Source organism: Papio anubis, chromosome 1, assembly GCF_008728515.1.
Source record: "Papio anubis isolate 15944 chromosome 1, Panubis1.0, whole genome shotgun sequence".
In the NCBI taxonomy this organism is placed as follows: domain Eukaryota; kingdom Metazoa; phylum Chordata; class Mammalia; order Primates; family Cercopithecidae; genus Papio; species Papio anubis.
Window position 1 is genome coordinate 157020206 of NC_044976.1, and position 24810 is coordinate 157045015.

Consider the following 24810-nt stretch of genomic DNA (forward strand, 5'->3'; position numbering starts at 1 on the left):
AGAGTCAGTGCCCATGGACACATGGTGGGAACCAATGCAAGGGTGGCTCGCTGGGAGGCGTGAGAATGGGGCCCAGACCCCAGATAAGGTGGAGAGAGATGGGGAAGGCTTGTGATTTGTGCTGTCGGTGGGATATCTCTAACAAGGCAGACTCGTGTGTTTCAGGAAAAACAGGTACAATTGTTTCTATTTACAAACATCTCACAAGGCAGGTTCTTCAGGGAAAAACATACGAAAGAAGGGGGCAGGGTAGTGATTATTAGGCAACAAGCCTGGGTTCCCCAGGAAGAATGGGTCTGTCCTATCTCATCTTTTCAGGGGGAAGGAAAAAGGAGGAAGAGAAAAGAAAGGCAGCAAAGGTTACTTTGCTCTCTAAAATGTTCTCAGAATAAGCATTCAAATGTGGTTGGTGAAAGTGTCTGTCTTTGGCCTGGGAGGGCAAAGGTGGTGATGCCCAGAAGGGGGAATGACCACAGAGGGGCAGCTGGTGGGAAGCAAGACATTTAAAAGCTGTGTAGGAGGAAAGAGGAAAGAGAGAATTTGACACTTCACCCTGCCTGGCTGTCACCACTCCTCTTCCCCTGCCTTCTGCTGGGGCTCAGACAGCTTCAGGCCTCAAGCTTGAGAAAGTGCCTGCGCAGAATTGGGCCCAGGGGTTGAAAGGTGGAATCTACATTGCGAGGGGACCTGCAGAATCATCCTGTCCACTGCCCATCTCTGAGTGCCACCATGCCTCAGCCATCTCAGACATGGGGTGGGGCTGGAGTCTCTTCGTTCGTTCAGCAAGTATTTGTGAAGCATGTAGCCAGGCACTTAGGGCAGACAGCAGTGAACAACCAGACAGACCTCTGCCCTTCAGGAGCTTTTAGTTTATTGTCTGGGGATGCAGTAAAATAAACTTACAAAGGAAATGGCATATTGGAGTCTGGTAAATGCTAAAGAGAAAAAACAGGGAAGGGAAATGGGGGGGTCAGTTGGGAGAGGGGGAGTTTGTTATCTTGTGCAGGGTGGCTGCAGAGACCTCACTGAGAAGGTGACATCTGAGGAGAGATGAGAGGGGGCACTGCAGTTGGGGCAAGCTGGGCAGAGGGGACAGCAGGTGCAAGGGCAGGGAGGCAGGGCCATGCCTGGAGAGTGGGAGGCGGCATGGAGGATGGCGTGGCTGGAATGTGGTGAGCGCAGAGTTGCAGGAGATAAAGTCAGAGGGTCTGAAGGAGGCTAGCTCTGGGAGAGTTCTGGAGCTGGTGAGGAGGGGGATTTTTTCCTCGGAGTAAGATGGGCTCTTGCAGGTTTGGGGCCTGGAGCGGCATGATTTGACTTTTTAACACCCCGATCATCAGCCATCCATTCCAGCGTTTCCCTCAGCAGCTAGTCAGTAAGTGCTGCCTGGTTGCCCTCTGCAGCCATTGGAGCTGTTTCAGCCAATCAGTACATCCCCACCAAGGATTCTCTGAGCACTGTCCTAGGCAGTGTGGGGTGTGAGGTTGGGAAGGAAATAAAAAAGCACAGGACACAGTCTTTACTGGTAAGGAAACCTACTGATCAGCTGGGGAGGCAGAACTTATACTCACATGAAATAACGAGGGAATAATACCAGACAGTATTTAAAACCGAGTGCTAAACTGTGTGATTTAGACTATAAATGTTATCGGAACTGTGAGCTCTGTGTGGGAGTTATATAGGGAACGCTTCCTCAGGGGGGCGCGGCTGATTTAGGCTTGGAAAATGGAGTAGGTTCGACTCTGCAGTGGGAAGGATTCTTGCACAGAGAACTTGGAGCTGGCAGGGTGAGAGGAGAGAAGGGTGGCGCCGCTGGAGGGGAGGGCACTGAGTGGGAGTAAGGCAGCCCACGTGGCAGCTTGCAAGGGCAGGGTCTTCTGTCTCTGAGCAGTCCCTGCTTCCCACCTGGGTTTCCGATGCCCCCTGTACTCTCTCCAGAGACATGGAAAGCCACCCTTTCCAGAAGGAAATCCATTATCTAGTGTCCTTGCCCTCTCCTGCCCAAGACCAGATGATCTCTGATCTTGGAAGTCCTCTGGCTTCAGGGAGTCCCATTTCCAGCTCCGGCCATTGTCCCAGGTCTGCACGCTGGAAATCTCGGCCTCTTAGTTCACTGGTGTCTGGAGCCATGTTCTCTGGAATTCCCTTAGGCTCCATGTATCTACCCAGGCTCCAGCAGCTTCTCTTCTCCCTTCCTCTCACTGCCTGGGTGGGCCCCTGTTGGGTAGGTTACTCCTGTAACATTCCTGGTCGTTCCAGATATCGTGAACTGGAAATAAAATTGCACCAAGATGAGCAAACTTCCTCCCCCATGAGGGGTGAGTGTGTCCTCTCCCTGGATCCTGGGGGTGTGAGCTCACCTCTGAAGTATAGAGAGAGATCACTAGAGTGGAGCAGACTAGGATCCATTGGTAGTGCCCTCACCCACCCAAGACACGGTGGGGGGAGATGCTCTCCTCCCTGCCTCCAGCCCCCAGTCTAAATGCAGGAGCCAAGAGACCCATAGGCAAAGCAGTCCACTACTAGACAGACTTCTCCCCTCCTCTAGGTCCTCGGAGCCTGAGAAAGGGGGGCACATCCACGGTACCCCAGCACAACCCCCTGGAAGACGCAGAGGCTGAGCCTGAGGCTTTTGTCCTTATGGCTCACAATCCAGAGGAAGTGGAATCAGTTGGCGTTGGGTCAGGATTCACGGTCCCTAGCCACCTTCCCTTGGGCATCTTAACCGCTCTGAGCCTCAGTTTCCTCATCTATAAATCTGAGTTAATAACATCCACTTCCTAGGGTTGTTAATAATAATAAGAGCTAACATTATTGAGTGCTTATGAAGTACCTGAAGCTTCACTGCATTTATCTCATTTCATCCACATAACGCTGTGAAGTAGGTATTATTTTCCCCCATTTTGCAGTTGAGGACACTAAAGCCTGGAGGCCATGCACAGCCAGTAAGTGGCAGATCCAGAATTCAGCCCCCAAATCTTTGTGACTCCGGAGCCCTGATTCTCAACTACCACATTAAGTGAGCAAATCTGTGTAAAGTACCTGCTACAAAGTAGAAGCTCAATAAATGTTAGTTCCTTTTCTCGATTTCCCCAGGGCTACTCCTCTAGAGAACAGCATCCCCTACCTCATCACATTTCTTTTCCGGGATCCCCTGGGACATATGGTAGAAGTGGGAATGGGAATGAGCTGCCAGTTTATACTGAGGGAAGAAAATAAGTCCGAGAGAGGTGAGTAATTTGCATACAATCATAAAACTGCGGGGCCGTGATTACTGCCCAAGGCGCCTTGCCCATAAGAGTTATTGATTTCTACTGGTTCCCAAGCAGTTGGCAGAGGGTGTCTTGTGGAGATGAGAACAGAGGTTATGCTGTATGGAAGAATGAGAGGCCACCATCTCCCCCACAGGCAAGAAAGAGCCTGTCTCACCTGCAGAGGCGAGAGTTGAGCATTATGGGCCTGAAAGTTGCTAGCAGAAACAGTACCTAAGCTCAGAAAGGTCTAAGACCCTATGCTTTCTGAGCTTAGCTACTGTTTCTAGAATTTGTTCTAAACAATCTGGGACCATTCATGAATCTTAGAAGAGGACAGTGTTGAAGCTCAAAGTGTGGAAAGACAAGATGTTATCTCACCTTTATGACTGTTAGATTGGCATGCTTTTTGCAACAGGTAAAGTGTGCATGGGTGGGTACACACACACACACACACACACATTGCTCCATGTAACCTCGCATGGAAATAAAAATGAGCAGACAACTGCAGGGTCATCTGAATTTTGGGGTATATAGGGAATGGAGGTGAAGAAGCTGAGACAGGGCCAATCCCCTAAAAGAGTCCTCATTCTTTACTCCCCAGAGACCTCTTTGCTGGTGGGCATAGAGACCCATCTCTCTGCACAGCCCACAAAACAGCCTAAGCCTGCCAACAATTACCTCTGATGGGCAGACCCGGAGCTCCTCTGCGTATCCCCCATGGAGAAAAGGAGAAGAGCCTAGGTCATAGTGCTTCAGAACTGATGGCAACAGGAAGCCCTCTGGTTCTGTGGCTTTCAAACATTTATAGAAGTTAATCCATTTTTCAATGTATGGTAGGCAGAATAATGGGCCCCCTAAGATGTCCATGTACTAATCCCTAGAACCTGTGAATATGTTATGTTCCATGACGAGGGAGAAAGAAGATTGCTGATGTCTGACTTAAGAATAAATTATCCTGGATTATCTGGGTGGGTGCGGTGTAATCACATGGGTCCTTTAAAGGTGGAAGAGGGAGGCAGAAGTCAGCATCCGGGTAATGCCATGTGTGAAAGGCTGGACCTGCCAGTGCTGGTGTTGAAGATGGAAGGGGCCATGGGCCAGGGCCTGTGGGCAGCCTCTAGATCCCTGTCTAAGAAGCTGGGATAGTCCAGGAAACAGAGTCTCCCCTCCAGCCTCCAGAAAGAAACACAACCCTACCGACACCTAGCTTGAAGCCAGGGTGACCCATTTTGGACTTCTGGCCTCCAGAACTATAAGAGAATATGTCTGTGTTGTTTTTAGCCACTAAGTTTGCGGTCCTTTGCTCACAGCAGCATCAGGAAACTAAATACAAGGCAAAAGCCAAGTGGTGGATCAGAACCCAGTTGGCCTCCTTCTGACCTCCCAGCCACCCTGGAGGGATTGCTTCATAACTTGGTGGCTCCAAGGAACCTGGTTTGAAATACACTGTGTCTGAAATGCAACCTGCTTATTCTCCAGACAATGAAATCGAGGCCCAGGAAGGAGTGGTTTTGTGTGCGGTCACGCTGAGTTAGTGGATGAGCTGGGACTGCAACCCACGGTCCACTCCTGTTTTGTCAGAAATCCCAGATGCTTACGTGAATTCTCTCATGAACTCATCCGTTACAATAATTGTATGTGTATATTTTTACATGTTCAACAAACGTGTGCATATAAAGGCCCAAGCACTGTGCTAAGAACTGGGCAGAGGCGACGTGAGCACCAGTGCAGGAAGATGAGCAGCTCTGAGTTCCAGTCCTGACCTCAGCCCCTCCCTGCCCTCAGCTTTCTCCAAACATCCGCAGCCAGCCCAAGTTGCTCAGATCTGTCTGTATTCTTTGTCCTGGAACTGGTCCCCAGGTGGGCTTTCTCACAGCCACCTGCTCTGGGTAGAGACACAGCTCTGGGAAGGGAGAGGACCCAGCCCACTGGCCCTGGCTGCACCTGCCCTCGTGAAGCCTATGCAGCATTTATCACCCATAACAGGCTGCAGGTGGGCAGGACCCAGGGCCGTGGGAGGGAAGGGAGAGGAAAAGCAGGCAGAGGCAGAGCGTTGCCTAAAATCAGCGCCCTAATAGTGCATATACCCTCTGCCAGGCATTTTGACCTTCCCAGCTCTCCCTGAAGCACACCTGAACCACCGGCCGGTCCCCAGGGCTGCCAGCTCCCTGGTGTTGGTCTCCATGGCAACCCCACATTTGCCGTTCTGGTTTCTAATGACTTATTGGCATGTGTGGTAATTTGCAGAGCTTGGCAGGAAGAGCTAGGAGAGTAGTGAGGAGGGGAGGGGAGGGGAGGGGAGGCAGTGAGGGGGACTTGGCAGTTGGCGGGGCGGGGGTCGGGTTTTGGATGGGCACAGAGGCACACTTATCCTGCCCCACCCTTCCTAGTCCCTGCTGAGTAACATCCAAAGTAAGGGAGCTGCTTCAGGTCCAGGGCCTCCCCTCCCTGAGGAGTATTGGCTCTCTGCAGGCCCCTGAGAGGGAGACAGATGGACAGACAGATGTGGTGCACAGCTGCTCACCTGTCAGGCAGATTCTGGCAGGCATGGGGGGTGACAGCCACGTTCAAACATGGCAGGTCAGACCACTCATGTTTTCCACCACTCTCCTATCTGTCTCCTGGGCCCTGAGAACAAAGGGATACCTGGGCCCAGGAGTCGCTTGGTCCTATGGGGAGAGAGGTGGGAGTAGAGTATCCAAGGACAGATCCTTGCTGCTTCTAGGCCTCTCACACACTCAGACAACCAAGCAGGGCAGCCCTAAATGAAATGCCAGATCACGTGGGTAGTGGGGGAAAGCAGGGAGGGGAGAACCAGTCTAGCAATCACAGGGGCCTAGAGGAGCAGGGGCCAGTCCCCTCTCCACTTTTCTTTGGCAAAGCTTAGCCAACCTCAAAACGATTTCCCCAGGGCAAGGCAGTGGGAAGCCTCAGATTTGCTGTGTGGCTGCAGTCTTCCTGCATACTACTTTGCTGCCTCTGTCTCTTTAGGTCACTCTTGATGCTGCGATCTGTTGTGCATTTGTGGGAGGCAGCCTGATGTGCTGAAAAGAGCACCCTCTTGAAAGCTGGATCCATCTGGGTTAGAATCCTATGACTTCTGCTTCCCAGCTCTATGACCTTGGACATGTCTCAGTCTCTCTTTGAGCCTCATTTCACTTATCTATAAAATGGGCTTAACACACCCAGTTCACAGTGTTGTGAAAAGGAAACTGGCTCATGCTTGTAAAATGCTTGGCACACAGCAGGTACCAATAAATATTAAAGAATTTTAAAAGTCATCTTTTAATTATCTACCCAAATAAACAGGAATAATGTGATGGATAATTTAAATAATTCTGATAGACTTGGTAGGGTATTTTTTAAATATTTGAGAATAGTCTTCATTTAGTTCAGTAAATGTTTATTGAACATCTGTGTGCAAAGTACAGGGCCAAGTGGGTGTTTCCTGGTGTTTTATGATTAGGGTGAATTTAAGTTGCTGGTGCATTCTCTAAGCATATATCATTTGACAGAGGGAGAGGGAGGGCCCCTAGGAAGGCTAGTAGCAGAGAGGGGGTGGCCCTCGGTCAACCATGTAGGTGGATCTTACATGGACTTCTGAGAAGTGGCTGGCCCTAAGAGAAAGATCTGCATTGTGAAGGCTCTGTCTGGGTGGTGTGCAGTGAGATACACTGCCCAGTTTCTCAGAAATGGTGAGTTTGTTTTTAGAGCTGGATGAAGTGGATGATTGATGGAACCAGTGGGTGGTCACTCCTTCACTTTCACAAGCTGCCGCTGAGGCTTGAGGGGGCCGGTGACCACCCAACTATCAGCTGGAAGGGGAGCAAGGTGCACCTGCTCTCACCTGGGCATCTGAGCAGATCACAGCTCCCTCAACTAGTGCTGGGAGGGAGGGAAGGAGAGCAAGAGGGAGCTAGGAAACTTGGCTTCTATCTCTGCCAGCAGATGGACTTCTGCCTGCAGCAGGAGTCTGTCTGTTCTTCTATCAGCCTCCCTGCAGCCTCCTCCAAGACGGCGCGACAGAGATATGCAAACAGAACGTCAGAGATAGCTGGGGCCTTGGAGAGCGTCTGTCCGACTGCTTTCTCACCGTCCTCATTCACGTTGTAGCACACAAACACAGTGATAATGGCTCAGGGACCAACTGACCCAAGGGCTAAGGGGTCGTGATCTCAGCACACCTGTACCCATTTGTTGCTCCCTAACACCACTTGGAAAGCTCTACCTTAGCCGGTTCTCCCAGTGTATTTTTATCTATGAGAAACTTAAGCATTGGGGAGGGGGAAGGACTTGAGATCACAGAGCATATTAGTGCCCTTGGGACTAGACAGAAAGCTCCTAACTTCTGGCTTTGTGCTATATCTACTACCTCAAGACTCCTTCTTCCACTGTTTTTCCTGATCTTTCACCCTGGAGGGCCTACTTCATGTGCAAGAGAATGTAATGTCTCTGAGACACCATTATTCTCCACACCTCGCAAAATAAGGCAACATCCTCCCCACCCACCTTTATTCTCACTAGCCACCCTCTTCATTCAGGAAAGCCTCTGGCATGTGCCCATAGACCTTCTCCCTTCCCAAGTCTGTGTCTGTCCATCATCCTGGGTGAGATTAGTGACGACGCAGACAGCTTCTTCTAACCCAGACCCTCAGGGGCTCACCTATCTCAGCCACTCACTTGCAAGTTCATACTCTGTATCTTGCCATCCCCTGAAAATTACCTAGCAGAGTACCCAGCTTTCTGGTCACCATCTTCTACACCTTTTGGTCTCCCAGCTTGCTTGTCCAAGGACTCTCACATCACCACTTTTTTTTTTAGTCAGTAAAATTTAGCAGTGGGAGGGTTGTATGACACCCCCACTCTTTAACCTCCTTGGGACCTTTACTCCATTGGCACCTCTGCTTTTTTTCTTTTTACCATCCATTACCTTCCTCTGCCTTCCCTTCTCTGAGTCCAGGTAGAGTCCATGGTCCATTATTTTTAAGAATCCTCCTGCCAATATCCTGAACTCTCTTGAGCCTCTGTCTTTTTATTGTCCCAGTTTGACCAAGTCCCAGTTCTGGATTAATTGCTCTATCTGCTTCTTTCTACCTGCATTCAGGAATGTGGACCTGCTGGGACACACACATACACACACACACACACACACACATATGAAACAGATTGTTACTTCTACAAACTCACCATCACCAACCCAACTTGCTCTTCAAAAGTGCCTGGTGTTCCTACCACGTTCCTCTGGTTCTCTCTCCCCTCACTCTCCACAATGACTATTTCACACCTTCCTTCCCGAACCTCCGCCTCCACCCTCATGCTTAGCTGAGGACCTCACCTCCCACTTCACAGAGAGAGAGAAGTCACCAGGCAAAACTCCCCAACTTGTCCCCACCAAACCCACAAACTACCTGCCTCTGGGCCAGTCCTCTCCTCCTTCCCTCCTGTATCTGCAGAGGCCGCAGCATGGCTATCACAGGCCAGTTCTTCCACCACCCATGTTCTAGATCCTCTCCTCTGCCTTCTCAGAAACAGCCTTCTCACCATACTCAAGTTTCTCATGCCTTCAACAAGCAAAACAACAACAAAAACCTTCCTGAAGCCCGACTCCACTTGCTGCCACCACACTGTCTCTCTTCTCTGTACAAGCCAAATGTCTGAAAGGGTTGGCTGCAGCAGCATTCTCCATCTCTGCGCCACCCACTCCTTCCCCAGCCCTGCTTCAGTCTGACTTCCTCCCCCATCACTCTGCTGAAGCAGCTCTCCAGATTGCTAAAGCAAGGGAACATTTTTTACTTCTCAGAAGCATTTTCCACTCTATTTTTTTTTTTGACACTTTCTTTTCCCTTGGCTTCTCTGACCCCACATTCTTGGCTTCTCTGGTACTCCTGAGTCGTCTTTGCTGACTCATCCTTCCCGTCTTGATCTTTAAATGTTGGTGTTCCTTATGGTCTGGCTCAAGGTGTTCTCTTCTGATTGGATACTCTGTCCCTGGGCCATCTCAGCCACATGAATGGCTTCCGTTGTCATCCACATGCAGATGACACCCAGCTTCCTAGTCGGTGTCTTTTCTTCTGAGCCCCTTATCCTTATATTCACCTGCCTAGTTGACTAAGTTGGATGTCTCAAGAAACCTCAGACTTAACACACTGAAAGCCAGAATCGTGATTCTCCTGCTACATCTCCCACTGCCTTCTCACCCGCTGCCTGATCCTCCTCCAGTGCTGCCTGTTTTGTGAATGGCATAACCTCAAACCTCAGTTCTGCACGCCATCAACTGGGAGTCACTGTCATCTCTTCCATTTTCTCCACCGCTTACATCCAGCCCATCACCAGGCCCTGTCTACCTCCTAAAAAGCACCTGGGTCCATCCATTCCACTCCTTCCCATCTCCACAGCCTCCACACTAGTTCAGACTGACTTTGCCTCTTCTCCAGGCTGTGGAATCATCTTCTCATTGGTATGGTTGTATCCACTCTTGAATCTCCAATTGTCAGAGAAGCCAAGGGAAAAGAAAGTGTCAAAAAAAAAAAAAAAAAAAATAGAGTGGAAATGCTTCTGAGAACGAAAAAATGTTCCCTGGCTTTAGTAATTGGGTCTCTGAATTGCTGCTGGAATGACCTTTTAAGGACACAAATCTGACCTAGTCACATTCTGTTGTACTCTCAAAACTCTTAAGTGATTCCCGTGCTCTTTAGGATTACCAGTGGGATGGTCTCTTGTGGTATCTGACCTGTGCCTGCACTGCAGCATCCCCACTCCCCTCCCTTACGCTCTGCACTCTGCACCCTGGCCTTTTTCAGCTCTTTGACTGCTGAGCTCCTTTTGGCCTCATGGCCTTCACATGTGCTGTTTCCTGGCCCTTAATCACTCTTCCCATCCCTTACTTCTGCTCCCTAAATACTAGTTATCCTGCAGATCTCAGCTCAAGTAGCCCTTCCTTAAAAAAGCATCCCTATACCTTCAGAATTTTACCAGGCCCCAGTTAAACACAATGTCCTGTATGCTTTCTTCATAACACACATAATTACATCTAATTATACAGTTAGGTGCTTATTAGAGAAATGTCCATCTCTGCCACTAGTCTGTGACCCTATGAGGGTAGAGACCCTATCCATTGTATTATTGTTATCGTTGGTACTTGGCACAGATTTGACTTTTCCAGAAAATCTTGGGAGAGTGAATTCATCCATAAGAAGTCTTTAAATACAAAAAGGATCCATGAAAAAGTCCAAAAGGAAAGCTATTCCTTGTGTGTGGCATTGGTAGACCAGAAGACCATGCTCCTGCTCCCTTCCCTTCCCTGTACTTCCTCAACCAAAGATTCAAAAGTCATTCACTTTGAGTTTCCAATGTAGGCTCCTGCTCACGAATAGATTTTTCAGAAATAGCATTAATCTTTCACATGTGAAAAGCTATTTACAGTCAGGTGCAGTGGCTCATGCCTATAATCCCAGAACTCTGAGGAGGCTGAGGTGGGAGGATCACTTGAGGCCAGGAGTTCAAGACCAGCCTGGGCAACATAGTGAGACCCCCATCTCTACGAAAGATTTAAAAAGTAGCCAGGTGTGGTGGCCAGCGCCTGTAGTTCCAGCTACTTGGGAGACTGAGGCAGGAGGTGCGCTTAAGCCCTGGAGGTCAAGGCTGCAGTGAGCTAGGGTAGCACCACTGCACTCCAGCCTGTGCAACAGAGTGAGACCCTGTCTCAAAAACACGAAGAAAAACTATTTACAACCTACAAAACTCTTTCATATATATTATGGTGTTTGATTTTTTCTTTTTCCTTAGAGCTACACCCATGAGGAAGCTGGGGTATGTATTATGATCACCTGTTTCACAGTGAAGTAAACTGCAGCCCAGAGAGGAGTGGTGGTTGCCCACAGTCACACAGCTGATCAGTGAAGAGCTAGACTTGAGCCTGATACTCAGGCCCCACTTCCTTGCCCTTTTTTGAGACAGAATCTCACTCTGTCACCCAGACTGGAGTGCAATGGCGTGATCTTGGCTCACTGCAACCTCCGCCTCCCGGGTTCAAGCGATTCTCCTAGCTCAGCCTCCCAATTAGCTGGGTTCACAGGCACACACCACCACACCCGGCTAATATTTGTATTTTTAGTAGAGATCGGGTTTCACCATGTTGGCCAGGCTGGTCTCGAACTCCTGACCTCAAATGATCTGCCCGCCTCAGTCTCCCAAAGTGCTGGGATTACAGGCATGAGTCGCTGCACCCAGCCCTTCCATGCTGTCTCTACTGCTGCATATCGGTGCTTTATAGAAAAGAGATTGCTGCAAGTTCAAATTATCCACAGTAGTGGAAGGAGGAGTGGCACCACAAACAACCACCACCACCCACAGGGACTGGGAAAAAGGTGGGTCTAGAATGTCATGTGCAGTTTTGTTTGGAGCAGACCAAGTTGGCTTGGTGGGGCCAGCACTGGCCTCTTGCTTTTTTCAGATCTTCACAGGTCTATGGGGATTCATTCCATGCCAGGAATGGAGTACTCTGGAACAGGAGTGCCCAGAGAGTCCACAGAGTAAGGAACGAGGATGGTCAAAGCTGAGAGAAGACAGTGGCTCCTCACCACACACTCCAGGAGGATAACATGCGAGCTCTTGAGACATGCACACCCTCCCTGGCATGGCTTCTGCCTACTTTGCCAGCCTCTTCTTCCACCCCTCACTGCCTCCCAGATGCCCAAGTTAAACCAGTGGTCCCCAGTTGCTCAGCCATCTCACGCAGCTTCACACCTCTGAGCTTTTCTCGGACTGTTCCTTCTGCCTGGGTGCCCTTCATAGTCTCCTCTCCTGGCTGACTCTTACCAGACTTCACTACTCAGCTCTAGTGGCATCTTTTCCAGGAAACCCTCCCTAAAGCCCTGAGAACTCCTCCCATGAACAGAGCACATTCAGCACATTCTATTAAAAGTCTCTCTTTGCTGGGTCTTTCTCTTCTGCTGGATTAGCAACTCCTCAAAAACAGAGACTGTGAGCTATTTATATGGGCAACTCCCAGTGTCCCGCATATAGTAGTAATAAAATCACAACATATATTGAAGCTTTACTATGTACTAGATGCTATTTAAGTGCTTTATATTAACTCATTGAATCCTCAGAATAACCATATGATGTATGTTTTGCACCCTATTTTTAAATTGTTTTTTAATTTTTTTTAAAAAAAGTATAGATTAACTGGAGATGCAAAGAAATGTGCAGGGAAGTCCACAGTACCCTTCATCCAGCATCCCCCAGCACCAACATCTTGCCTAATTACAGTGTAGTGTCACAACAAGGAAATTGACATTGGTATAACCCATAGAGTTTATCTGAATTTCACCAGTTACACATGCACTCCTTTGTGTGTGCCTGGTTTTGTGTAAATCCACCACAATCAAGCTACGTAACTGCACCATCACAGGACTCCCTTGTGCTGCCCCTGTGGAGCCATGCTACCGCATCTCGCACTCTGTCAGCCACTCAGCTATTCTTCATCTCTATAATTATGTTGTTTCGCAGTTGTTATATAAATGGGAACATTGAGTCTGTAATTTTTTGTTGTTGGCTTTTTTTTTTTTGGAGACAGAGTTTCACTCTGGCATCCAGGCTGGAGTGCAGCGGCACGATCTTGGCTCACTGCAACCTCTGCCTCCCAGGTTCAAGCAATTCTCCTGCCTCAGCCTCCCGAGCAGCTGGGATGACAGGTGTGGGCCACCACGCCTGGCTAATTTTTTGTATTTTTAGTAGAGACTGGGTTTCATCATGTTGGCCAGGCTGGTCTCAAACTCCTGACCTAAAGTGATCCATCTGCCTCAGCCTCCCAAAGTGCTGGGATTACAGGCCTGAGCCACCGTACCCGGTGGCTTTTTTTGTATTCAGCATAATTTCCTTGAAGTTCATCGAGTAGTTGCCTATATCAGTAGTTTGTTCTTTTTTGTAGTATTCCATGATAGGGATATGCCACAATTATGTAACCATCCACCCACTGAAGGACATTGGCATTACCTCGTTTTGCAAATGAGAAAGCTAACTGGCCCAGGATCACATGACTAGCAAGTGGCACTTAATAAATGTTTAGCAATAAGCGCCTAATAGATGTTTATTGTACGAGCTCAACTGAAATGAGGGTACTTTATGCTCTTTGCTTAACACCTAGCATGGTGTTTTACACATAGTAGGTGCTCAATAAATGTTTGCCAGCGAGGATGTGGATGAGATGGCATTTATATTTACATAACTAGCATCATGACCAACTTATTCCTATGCCTAGACATTCACAGGAGAGGAATATGTCCCTCTCAATAGCGTACACTTTCCGTTTTACTTAGAATATCAGGAAAGGAAAATTGGGGCAGTAAATATGATCACATACAGGGCTGGCATTTTATTGCCTAAAATGCCCAGAGCTTTTGGTTTCAAATTAATATATGCCATCTTTTCATAGTATTTTGCATCTAATTTGCAGTTTGCTCATTTTATCAAAATGCAAAGCAACCCTTCCAACTCCTGCTTCTTCCCATACCACCGCCCTCCCAGCAGGTGCTGGGTCAGGCTGTGCCGATGCAGTCTGCAGAAACAATTGGTTGGGTTCCGCAAGTGTCCATGCTAAGCTAAAAAGTCTACTGGGGTGTTTTAGCTTGTGGAAGCAGTGAGTTATTTTCACTCAGCGGGGGTCTCAGGAGGTTTAATTGCAGAGGATTTGTGGAGCTGTTGGAAGTCCTCAACCTCAGGTGTGAAGAGCCAAATGTGATTAAGTGATTGGAAAGGAACCACAAGTTGGACTAGTCTCTGTCCTGGGCACAGCGCCCAGGAGATGGGCTTGCTTGAGCAACTCCCACTGTCCCTTTGAAGAGTAAGGTGACAAGAGAGCCAACCCCAGCCTCCAGGGACACATTGGAGATAAGTGGAGTCTCCAGGGTGGCCTTTCACAGAGAGTGCCCTGTGGCCTTAAGGGGAACCCATGATTTTGGCCAATTAAGGCCACAAGTAGGAGGGACAGATAAAAAGGGTAAAACTGTGGGCCTTGCCCTCAAGGAACTACTAATGATGTCGACTCACCCCCAAAGCAATTAGAGGCCAGCTATGGGGGTGCTCACACCTGTAATCCCAGTGCTTTGGAAGGCGGAGGTGGGAGGATCACTTAGAGCCCAGGAGTTCAAGACCAGCCTGGGTGACAGAAGGAGAACCTGTCTCCGAAAAAATAAAAATGAAAAATGAGACTTCAAAGTAGTTTTGGCCTTTCGGCGGGACATGTGGGATTGTGCCTTCAGACCCCCAGGGAACGTATGATCACTCTGTTGTTAGGGGCAGTTCTTTTTAAAAATTTTGTCTTTCTTTTTCTTTCGTGTCCATCTGTGATCCAAGTTAGGGGCAATTCAAAGGAAGAGTTGAAGCATTATCTTCCTAAAGAGAATGGAACCTCACCTGGGAAGACAAAATGGACTGTTGGGGAGGATGAACTGGTGAGGAAGTGGGGCCAGTATTGGGGTAGAGAGGGTGACGTGTCTGATTTAGGACACTGTTCTAGGGACTCATGGGGAACTTTGGCACTTTAGGGAACTGAATGGGATTTAAGAGCTGACCATCAGGCTACTGCAGAGTGTAATGAAAGACCAGATGAGGCTGTAAAGAGGGACCGTAATGGGGAGTGGAGGATGGGCCTGCCGAATGGCAGAGAACTGACTCCAGAAGGAGAATGGGCACAAGGCAGGCGCAGAAGATGGGGAGGGAGTTCCAAGAAGGAAGTTGGTAGCATGGCAGACGATCCCATCAGGAGCTCCCCGAGGCTGAAAGCTGCAGAAATGCTGTTGGATTGAGAAGAGCTGTGGGATTGAAAATTAACTCACAGGGGCTTATGCAAGAAGGGTCTGTGCTTAGAAGGAATCACAGGTGAAAGAGGCGTTTTTATTGTTATTTTTAAAGGTGGAGAGAGGGTAAGCAAAGGAGTGAGTTTCCTGAGGAGGTGGGAAGGGATGAGGTTGGTTTTAAAAATTCCTCTTCCCTTAAGTCAGAGTGAAGGGAGAGAGAGTGAACGAGCTGCGCAGAGGTGTGGGAGGCACAGTGATGGAGGGCAAAGGGGGTTACATCACGATCTCCATCTCCATCGGCCTCAGGAGGTCAGGCAAGGCAATCTGTTCTGAGGACGGGGTGCAGATGGGAGCACGGTGAGGGGCAGATCCAGAAAAGGACTGTGCAGAGGTGCCGGGGCAGCTGCAGGGGAGGAATAAAGGGATTGCAGCAGAGAGGATTGGTTGAAGCTGGAATCATGAATGCATAATAGGGCTGGCGACTTCAGTGTTATCTTCTGCAATGCTTTGCGGGGAGAGGAACAGAGCTAGGTAGGGAGGATTTCTAATTTTTTATTTGAGGCAGGGGCAGCAATGACCTCAGTAACCTTCACCTCATTTTGTGGGACCTAGGCTGCCCAGTCTTCTGCAGAGAAACACTCTACTTCCCCCACCAGCCTGGCCGCTTCCTGTGGGCAGCCCAGTGGGGAAGCCCACTCCGCTGGCTTTGCTGTCTGGGGGAGCTCTGCATTTTTCAGAGCTTGTGGTCATTTCTCCTTGGCCTGATGTATCAATGGATCCAGTTCTAAAAGAGTCCTATTTGCCCTCCATTGCTCCCTGTGCACTGTTTTCATTTTTCTCCCCTCGTCGATCTTGCAACAGCAGCATAATAGCCTCCGAGAGGGTCAGACCGGGAAGATGAATGCTGGCCTGTGGGGGACTGCAACCTGCCTCTCCATTAGTGAGGTGATGGAAGGCAGGGAGCAGAGAATGGATAATCCAAGGAAACACAAACAGACACAACAAGCAGCTCACAGGATAACCTACACAGCATTTCCTCTTGTGCTTGGAGTGTGCTGTGATGACTTGAGTGCCACCGATTTGCTGGTCTAATTAGGTCTGACTTGGACAATGTGGTTGCATTTCCCACGGTAGAGAGGGCAGTGAGGAGAAACCAGGATGGGCTAAAAATGTTTGCTAGGGAGAAGCCACCAAGTGGAAGATCCCCATGTGCAGGCACAAGCAGACAGGAGAGCCTGTGTGATGGCTGCCACTATTTGAAGACTTGGTGCATTAAATGGACCCAGATACCCACAGTTCACCCCAGAACATAGCTCCCTACTCAGTGTACTCCTCACATGTTGTGTGTTAACTCCTTCCTGGCCAAGTCAACCAAGTAGAATGGCTGGGAAAGTTTCTCATGAGTAGTGCCAGGGTGATGATCTGGTACGGTTTATCCCTGTTCCTACCTGTACCCTTGCTGATATGCTCCAAGTCCGTGAGCTGATGCCTCCAGGTACTTTCTGCCAGAGGAGCCATGAAGACTCCCAGGGGCCACTGCTCTGCCCTTCTGCCCAGTATCAGTTGATGCTTCCTTGGTGCCATTGGCATCAGTTGATGGTCCAAATGGGGGATGGAGGGGAGAGCCCCTGAGGCAGACAGAGGGCAGATGATAGAATAGCCTAAAAGGCCTCTGGAAATGAACTATTTGAGGAAACATGAATTCTGGTCTCCATGTCCTGTGTAATCTCGAGCTGCTCACCAAAGCTTTCTGGGCCTCCATTTCCCTTCTGAGGCCTTTTTTTTTTTTTTTTTTTTTTTTTTCCAGCTCAGTCCCCTGAGCCATCCTGAGAACAGAAAGGGGTTTAGTTAAATCAGTTTCCAGTGATCATGAAACCAGGCTGTAAGTAGGGAGGGACATCTTCAAATTATCCTGGGTTTGTGACAGGGCTGGAGTATGTTTTCAAGTTTTTGGATAAGATGTTGTGGCAAAGTTACTCATCAAATGTGTATTTAGGTTCCAGTTCCCAAATACTTACCAGCTATTTGACCTTAGACAAGTTGTGCTTTACCTGAAGACCAATTGTTCATCCATAGAACAGAACTTATACCTGCCTCACACATATCTGTGAAAATCAAATAAGATAATGTGTAAGAAAGCATTTTGCAAATTCATAAATGTCCCATCACTGTAGGAGGTTGAGAGGGAGAGGTAGCAGGGAACATGAAAAGATCATGAGACTTGAGTCATGTGGAGCCAAGTTCAGATTCCACTGTGAGTTGTGGCCTTGGACAAGTTGGTGAACATCTCTTAGTCTTAGTTTTGTCATCTGTAAAGTTGACATAAGTAAATTACGCCAGATAATTACCGGAGGATTAGATGGGATGGTGTTTGTAAAGGGTCTGGCATATGGTAGATGCCCCCGCCCCTTTCCCCACTCCCTGTATGTAGCTCCCCGTCACTACATCTTAGCCCTCCCAGACCCTCAAGTCAAGGACAGCTCAAGTCATCATTTGTCCACATTTTCAGATGCTCAGACTATCCTGGCATTTGTCTATGAAGTGCCACATTGTCTACACCCTCCGCAAGATCTCACCTTTAGCTGTGGGTCTTCAGTCTTGGGTTCCTTCTTCCTTTTGGACAGAAGATGCCTGCTGAAGATACAGAACTGATCACATCCAGTCTCCAGACCCTACAGAGGGATCAGGCTATTCCGTGAAACTCCACCTCCACTGGGGACCAGCTTTCCGCAGCAGCTACCCTTCCTGAGCCAAAGCCACTCCATGAGGTTTGCCCAGCCATCCTGTGGCAGGGTACCCAGGGTGCAGGGGTACAGGAGAGCATTCTTTGCTCAGAGAGATTCTCATCCCTGATGAGAGGATCCACTCCCTGTCCTGATCCTTCTTAGCCCAGAGAGCAGCCTCTCATTTCCCGCTACCGCTTCTGCTGTCCTGACCATACTTTCTCTGTGCTGCAGTGTGGCCAACCTCTAACCCTCCCTGCCAACGGCATCCGGAAGCTCTCAGCCACCCAGCTGCCCCTCATGGCTCCCAGCAGCATGGCGCTTAGACCATCTAACTGGGCAGATGTTCAAGCCCCTGTGTGGTCTTTTCTGGTCTGTGGAACACCTGTCTCAAGATCACCCTTGGGGGTGTGGGGCACTCAGATGCAGATTCCTAGACAGTACTTCAGACCAACTAAATAGATTCCAGGCTGGCCAGAAATCTGCATTGTAGATAAGCTCCCACAGGATTCTTATGTACAGGAAAGTTTGAAAACCATTGGTGTGACTTCTTCCCCCGTTTTTATTGAGGTAGAACTCATATAGTGAAGTAAACAAATCATGCGGGCAACTTGAGTTTGAATATGGAGTATACAATATCCCCATATTACCACTCCCAAATCAAGATATAAAACAACATGTAGAACATTTCTAGCCACCTAAAAGACTCTCTTACACTCAGCGTTCTAGCAATGTAGACTGGTTTAGCCTGTTTTTGAATTTCATGGGAATGGAGTATTTGTCTTTTTTGCTCCACATCGTATCACTGCTTCCCACTCTTAAACGTGCAAACAACTCCTGTTCCATCCCATGTACCTTACCCTCTTCTGATAGAGAGAAAAAAATCAATCAATCAATCAACTGAATTTTTCAGGACCTCGCCCTAAATCCCTCTTATGGCAGTTTCCTCCATCCTCCTCTCCTCAGGCCTTGGGGAGATCACATTTGGCCCCCATCCTCCAAGCATTAGTGTCTCCAGGAGCTGTCACCAATGCTGCTGTGGAGGACCTGGGCCCACTCCCCTGCCAGTCCCTCTGTAGACAGCTACTAGGACACTCATTTGTAGTATATGGCTTGTCAGAGAGTCCAGGCACATTCCAGATGAAATTGGCCAATTTAAGCTACAAATGAAAAGACAAATGAGATGGAAATTGCACAGAACAAGACTGTTTCTCATCAGGAGGTATCACTCCTGACATGCTGAGCTGTGCAACCTGTTTAGGCCTCTCCCTGCCACTGAGGTCAGCAGGGCTTTCCCAAGGATGGGAAACACCACCTCCTTCACACGCACAGCCAGGCAGAAGAGCAGCCCAAGAGGCTCTAAGACAAACAGAGAGAGAGTAAGTGGGGGAGGAGGCGGAAAGTAAAGGACACAAGGCAGATACCTCAGAAGCAAGGCAATAAAGAAAGAGGATTTATCATTCCAAAAAGGAAAAAAATATGTTGGACATCTGCTATTTACTAGGCCCCATTCTAGGTGTTCAGACTGTCAAGATGAACAAGACCTGCCCTTAAGGAACTCCCAGCCCTGAGGAGGAAAAGAAAGAAAGTGAGATGATGGAGATGACGACAGAAAAGGCAAGGGGAGATGGAGACACATCTATAAACAGGAGGAAGGCCAGCTGGATGGAGAAATGCGGGTGAACGGGAGACCTGGAGAGGAGCAGGAGCCCTGTGAACAAGCCAAGGGCATGGAGCTTGGCCTGCTGTCGCCCCCTGGACCAGGGAGAAGCAGCCTTGAGGGTCCTCTGGAAAGAGACAGCTCACAGATGTCTTTACAGGCATCAACTCTTTGGTTCTTGGTAAAGTGTCAAGGAGTGGGCCTGGCAGGGAGTTCACCAATCCAGTGAATGGGACAAACCAATGAACAAAATATTTGGATGATGGCTTATTCTCTATTATGTAAAGAGGGGTCAATGACCCAGGAGTTCTTAGTCCCTGGGTCTCTGTCTCATCTATTTTTTGTTGAGTTTAGTGAATTGCAGAGTCCAGGAATACAAATTTGTTTTCATGTGGATCCAAGCTAAATACAGTTTTAGTAATAATAATAATAGCAAACACTTGTAAGGCACTTACCATGAGCCAGGCTGTTCTAAACACTTCACACATAGTAACTCATTTGCATAGTAAATACACCGGGGAAAAAATCCTACAATGCATTTCAAAGCCAAACACAAGTGACTTTTGAACTATCCATCACACACACACACACACACACACCCCGGAAAGTGGGTTATGAACTGTTGACCACCTTAAACCTCTCTCTTTTAGGTGGCCATAAGACAGATGTCCTGGGAGGCTGGGTTTGGAAAGCCATTCCAGGAGCACTTGAATGATTCCAGATTGCAGTGGGCCAAACAGGCTTACCTTCCCCCTCTTCCTCCTCTGAGCTGGAGCACTTCAGGCCAGGCTCCATGCAGGGTGCTCAGGCTGGACGGAGACCCTAGAGACTGTCATTAGGGTAAGTGTGGCCCTCTCTCCGGGGACTGCTCCCTGTCCATTACCAGAGCCAGAATCCATGTGCATTGCACTATTGTGGATGTTGCTAAGCGTAATTGCTACCAGGGAACTAGTTTCCATAGTGACAGAGGTACAGTAGGCCCTTGACATTCTCAAGGGAAACATCATAGCCCTTCATGAATCCATGGATTAGAGACTACCACATAATTTCCCCCATAAAATGCAGTAAAGTATGACTGAGAAATATAATGAGAATGGCTATTGAGGGCAAAGTCACCCAACTCTCAGCTTGCCAGGAGGTTCGCCTGCTGGTCTCACAGCACTGGCAAGTCAGCATTACATACTATGTCATGTCAGACTGGGGTTGGTCATAATGGCAGAAGCCACCTTATGATAAACAGAGAATACCAGTGACTGCCTTTTGAATGACAACAGCAAGGAGGGACTTCTGTTTAAACATGATGGACTAACATCCCTGGTGCTCTGCGCTGCCTCCCCAAACCACACTATGAGTAAAGAAGTAAAAAAGATGCAGGCCCACAAGGGCAGGGGAGGAGATCAAAGCAAATAAGAAATGTCAGTACAATTTTGGAACTTGAGAAGGTAACTGACTTGGCTTGATAGAGCAAGAAAAACCTAGAGACTCCCAAAGAGAGGAGTCAGTAAGAAATGGGCAGATTCCTGCTGTAAAACCACAGAGAGGCTGAGAAATGGTTGGCATCTGAAGACAGGGTATGGAGTAGGGCCAGAAACAGGACAGTGATACATCAGATCCCTTCCTCACCCCCATTTCACCCCATGACTGTCCCTGCTTTACCTTAGAGCATCCTGAAGAAAACTTTGCTTTCCAAAGGGACTGAACCCAAAAAGTGCTGACTTGGGGATATGGGTACAAGTATGGGTAGAGATGAGGCACTATGTTGGAAAAGTGAGCATTTGCTCAAAATTTCCAAGCCAAATGGGGAAGCCTTTTGGTCATTTCTTCCAGTTGGGTCTAAAAATATTGGTAGTTGGACAAGTGATGACATTTGGGAGACCCCCTCCCTCTCACTTAAGCCCTGCCCATTCCAATCGGCTTTAAATGTCTCACCTGTAAATACGAACCATTGACCGGGCACAGTGGCTCATGCCTGTAACCCCAACAGTTTGGGAGACAAGGTGGGCAAATCACCTAAGGTCAGGAGTTTGAGATCAGCCTGGCCAATACAGTGAAACCCTGTCTCCACTAAAATATAAAAATTAGCCCTGCATGGTGGCATGTGCCTGTAATTCCAGCTACTCAGGAGGCTGAGGCAGGAGAATGGCTTGAACCTGGGAGGCCGAGGTTACAGTGAGCCGAGGTTGCGCCATTGCACTCTGGCCTGGGTGACAGAGTGAGACTCAGTCTCAAAAAAAAAAAAAAAGAACCATTGGCTAAGGCTTACTAGAATTTTAGGAGAGGCATCTAATATTAAAAAAGCATAAGCCAAAATAAACAATAAATAAAAACTTGAAGAAAGGAAATACTATGCAGGGAGCAAAAGAACAAATAAAAACCACCATCGCCACCTCAATTGATATCCTCAGAGAGTTGAGAGACAAAATTATACCCACAAAACAAGATCATGGGGCCTTTTTAAAAAATTGAGATATAATTCACATACCATAAAATTCACCATTTTAAAGTTTACAATTTGGTAGTTTTTAATATATTCACAAGGTTGTACATCCATTGCTATTATCTAACTCTAAAACATTCTCATTATCGCCCCCAAAAAACCCCATATCCATCAGCAGCCACTCCTCATTCTCCCCTTCCCCCAGACCCTGTCAACCACTAGTCTGCTTTCTGTCTGTATAGATTTGCTTATTCTGGACGTGTCATATAAATGGAATCATACAATTCATAGCCTTTGTGTCTGGCGTCTTCCACTTAGCATGCTTTCAAGGTTCATCTGGGTTGTAGCATGTGCCCTTACTACGTTCCTTTTTGTAGTTGAATATTTCTGCATTATATGGATATACTACACACACACACACACACACACACACACACACACACACACACATATATATATTTTGAGATGGAGTCTTGCTGTGTCACCCAGGCTGGAGTGCAATGGCTTGATCTCGGCTTACTGCAACCTCCGCCTCCCAGGGTCAAGTGATTCTCCTGCCTCAGCCTCCCAAGTAGCTGGGATTACAGGCCTGCACCACCACACCTGGCTAATTTCTCTATTTTTAGTAGAGGCGGGAGTTTCACCATGTTGGCCAGGCTAGTCTCAAACTCCTGACCTCAGATGATCCACCCGCCTCGGCCTCCCAAAGTGCTGGGATTACAGACGTGAGCCATCACGCCCATCAGATATACCATATTTTTTTATCCATCTATCAGTTGGTAGACATTTGGGTGATTTTTATTTTTTAAGGAAGATGCACAGAACAAGGTCTTGGAAACTTAAAATATGTTGTTTCGTTCAATGAAGATGATTACTTTCCAGATGGCAAGGGTCCATTAGGTGCCTAGCACAATTAATGAAGAAGAGACCCTCACAAAGACACAACATTTTGCGATTTCAGAATGTCAGGTGTAAAGTGAAGATTCCACAAGCCAGGAAGAAAAAGACAGGCTTTAGGATAGAGCAGACTTCTCAACAGCAGCCCTAGAAGCAAATAGGTCATGGAATGGTGTCTTTCAACATGTGAGGGAATGTTATTTACGATCTGAAATTATATTTCCAGTCAAACTGTCAGATATGGAGGCTCAATAAAGACATGCAAACATTTGCAAAAATGTTCATGCAAAAATTTTCAAACACTAAGACTTTCAAGAAACTTACCTCTTTTTCAAAAGCAACTCAAAAAAGATGTACTCTATCAAAACAAGGTGGAAAACAAGAAAGATGACATGAACCCCAGGGAAAGACAAATCGTAAGAATATTCTGTCATAAGAAAAAGCCTGAAAAGATATGCATCAAAATGTTAACAGTGGTTAGCACCAGGAGGTAGAAAAGGGGATTATTTAAATTTTCTCCATGTTTTTCTATACCTTCTAATTTTTCGATAAGAATGTCATACTGTATTTACCAGTTACTATATCTTTGTCACACATGGATGCAGAGAGCCAGGGGCAGGCCAGAGATAGAAAAGAGACAAAGAAAGAATAGAGGGGGGCCGGGCGCGGTAGCTCACATCTGTAATCCCAGCACTTTGGGAGGCCGAGGCAGGTGGATCACGAGGTCAGGAGATCGAGACCATCCTGGCTAACACGGTGAAACCCCATCTCTACTAAAAATACAAAAAAATTAGCCAGGCGTGGTGGCGGGCACCTGTAGTCCCAGCTACTCAGGAGGCTGAGGCAGAAGAATGGCGTGAACCTGGGAGGCGGAGCTTGCAGTGAGCAAAGATCGTGCCACTGCACTCCAGCCTGGGCGACAGAGCGAGACTCCGTCTCAAAAAAAAAAAAAAAAAAAAAAAAGAAAGAATAGAGGAAAGGAAAGACGTGGAGCTCTGAGGGCCACTGTGCTGCTCTGAACACAGTTATCCTGCATTTTGGTGCCCTTGTCCTGTCGGCAGCCCCCAGGGCCACAGTCATATTTGTGAGTCTGTCTGCCCTGCTAGGTACAGAGCTTCCTCGGGACAGAGGCTGGATCTTGTTCATCTTGTATCTATTCCCAGTGCCTGGCAGAGAAAATACATGGAATTGGTGTTTGAATGAATGTAGAGAGGAAGAGAAAGGAAGGAGGAGGAAAAAAAACACCTCACCTGGCTGGGCACAGTGGCTCATGCCTGTAATCCCAGCACTTTGGGAGGCCTAGGATGGCAGATCACTTGAGCCCAGGAGTTCAAGATCAACCTGGGAAATAAGTAAGATCCCTTCTCTAAGAAACAAAACATTTTTTAAAAAATTAGCTTGGCATGGTGGCACATGCCTGTAGTCCCAGCTACTTGGGAGGCTGAGGTGGGAGGATCACTTGAGCCTGGGAGATGGGGGCTGCAATGACCCCAGATCATGCCACTGCACTCCAGCCTTGGTGACAGAGCAAGACCCTGTCTCAAGAAAACAAAAACGAAAACCCACCAAACATAGAGCATAAACTTGGTGAGACCTGAAGTAGGGATGCCATCAAGGTTGTAGCACCACTTGCTAGGGTGGTCAGTTCCACCGTCAGAGAACTTGCCTCAGCTGGGTCCAGCCACCTGTGTCCCACTCCCACTCGGCAGTTTCTTCAGCCAAGGCCTGGGGGAGCTGGGAATGTCCACAGGGGCTACGGAATGGAGAATGTCTTTTGCACACATTAAAGTTTCAGAACAACCACACTCACACCACAGTTCCCCAGCTACTGGTAGTCCCAGAGCTCTCATAAACCTCCTGGTGCCCACTTGAGAGGAACACTTTGGGTTCATGGCAGGGATGTTGTGCTGGGGGAGTGGCAAGGAAGGAAGCCCTGATTTGTAGTGTTTGCCAGTTTTCAGTATTTCCATCACAGCCAATTTCAACCTACGATGTAATGTTGTTGAGGGTGGAGTTGGGAAGAGGTGAGCCCCGTCAGCTC

General features: G+C 48.1%; 1 protein-coding gene and 2 long non-coding RNA genes across 4 annotated transcripts in view; 1 reads left to right on the plus strand and 2 right to left on the minus strand.

Annotated features, from left to right (window-relative positions):
* LRRN2 (leucine rich repeat neuronal 2) overlaps nt 1-24810 on the plus strand; it is a 70653-nt gene that overhangs the window by 5973 nt on the left and 39870 nt on the right. The gene's annotated exons all lie outside the window — the stretch shown is intronic.
* LOC110741528 lies at nt 1904-20270 on the minus strand. Of its 2 annotated transcripts, none has more exons than XR_004179044.1 (4): nt 20182-20270; nt 17629-17686; nt 17071-17157; nt 1904-2269 (listed from the first exon to the last, which is right to left on the minus strand). It is a non-coding gene; the product is annotated as an uncharacterized LOC110741528 (long non-coding RNA). The 2 variants fall into 2 exon arrangements; XR_004179043.1 differs by lacking the exon at nt 1904-2269 and adding an exon at nt 16850-16878.
* LOC116270799 lies at nt 15129-16649 on the minus strand. The gene is made up of 2 exons (XR_004179045.1): nt 16501-16649; nt 15129-15455 (listed from the first exon to the last, which is right to left on the minus strand). It is a non-coding gene; the product is annotated as an uncharacterized LOC116270799 (long non-coding RNA).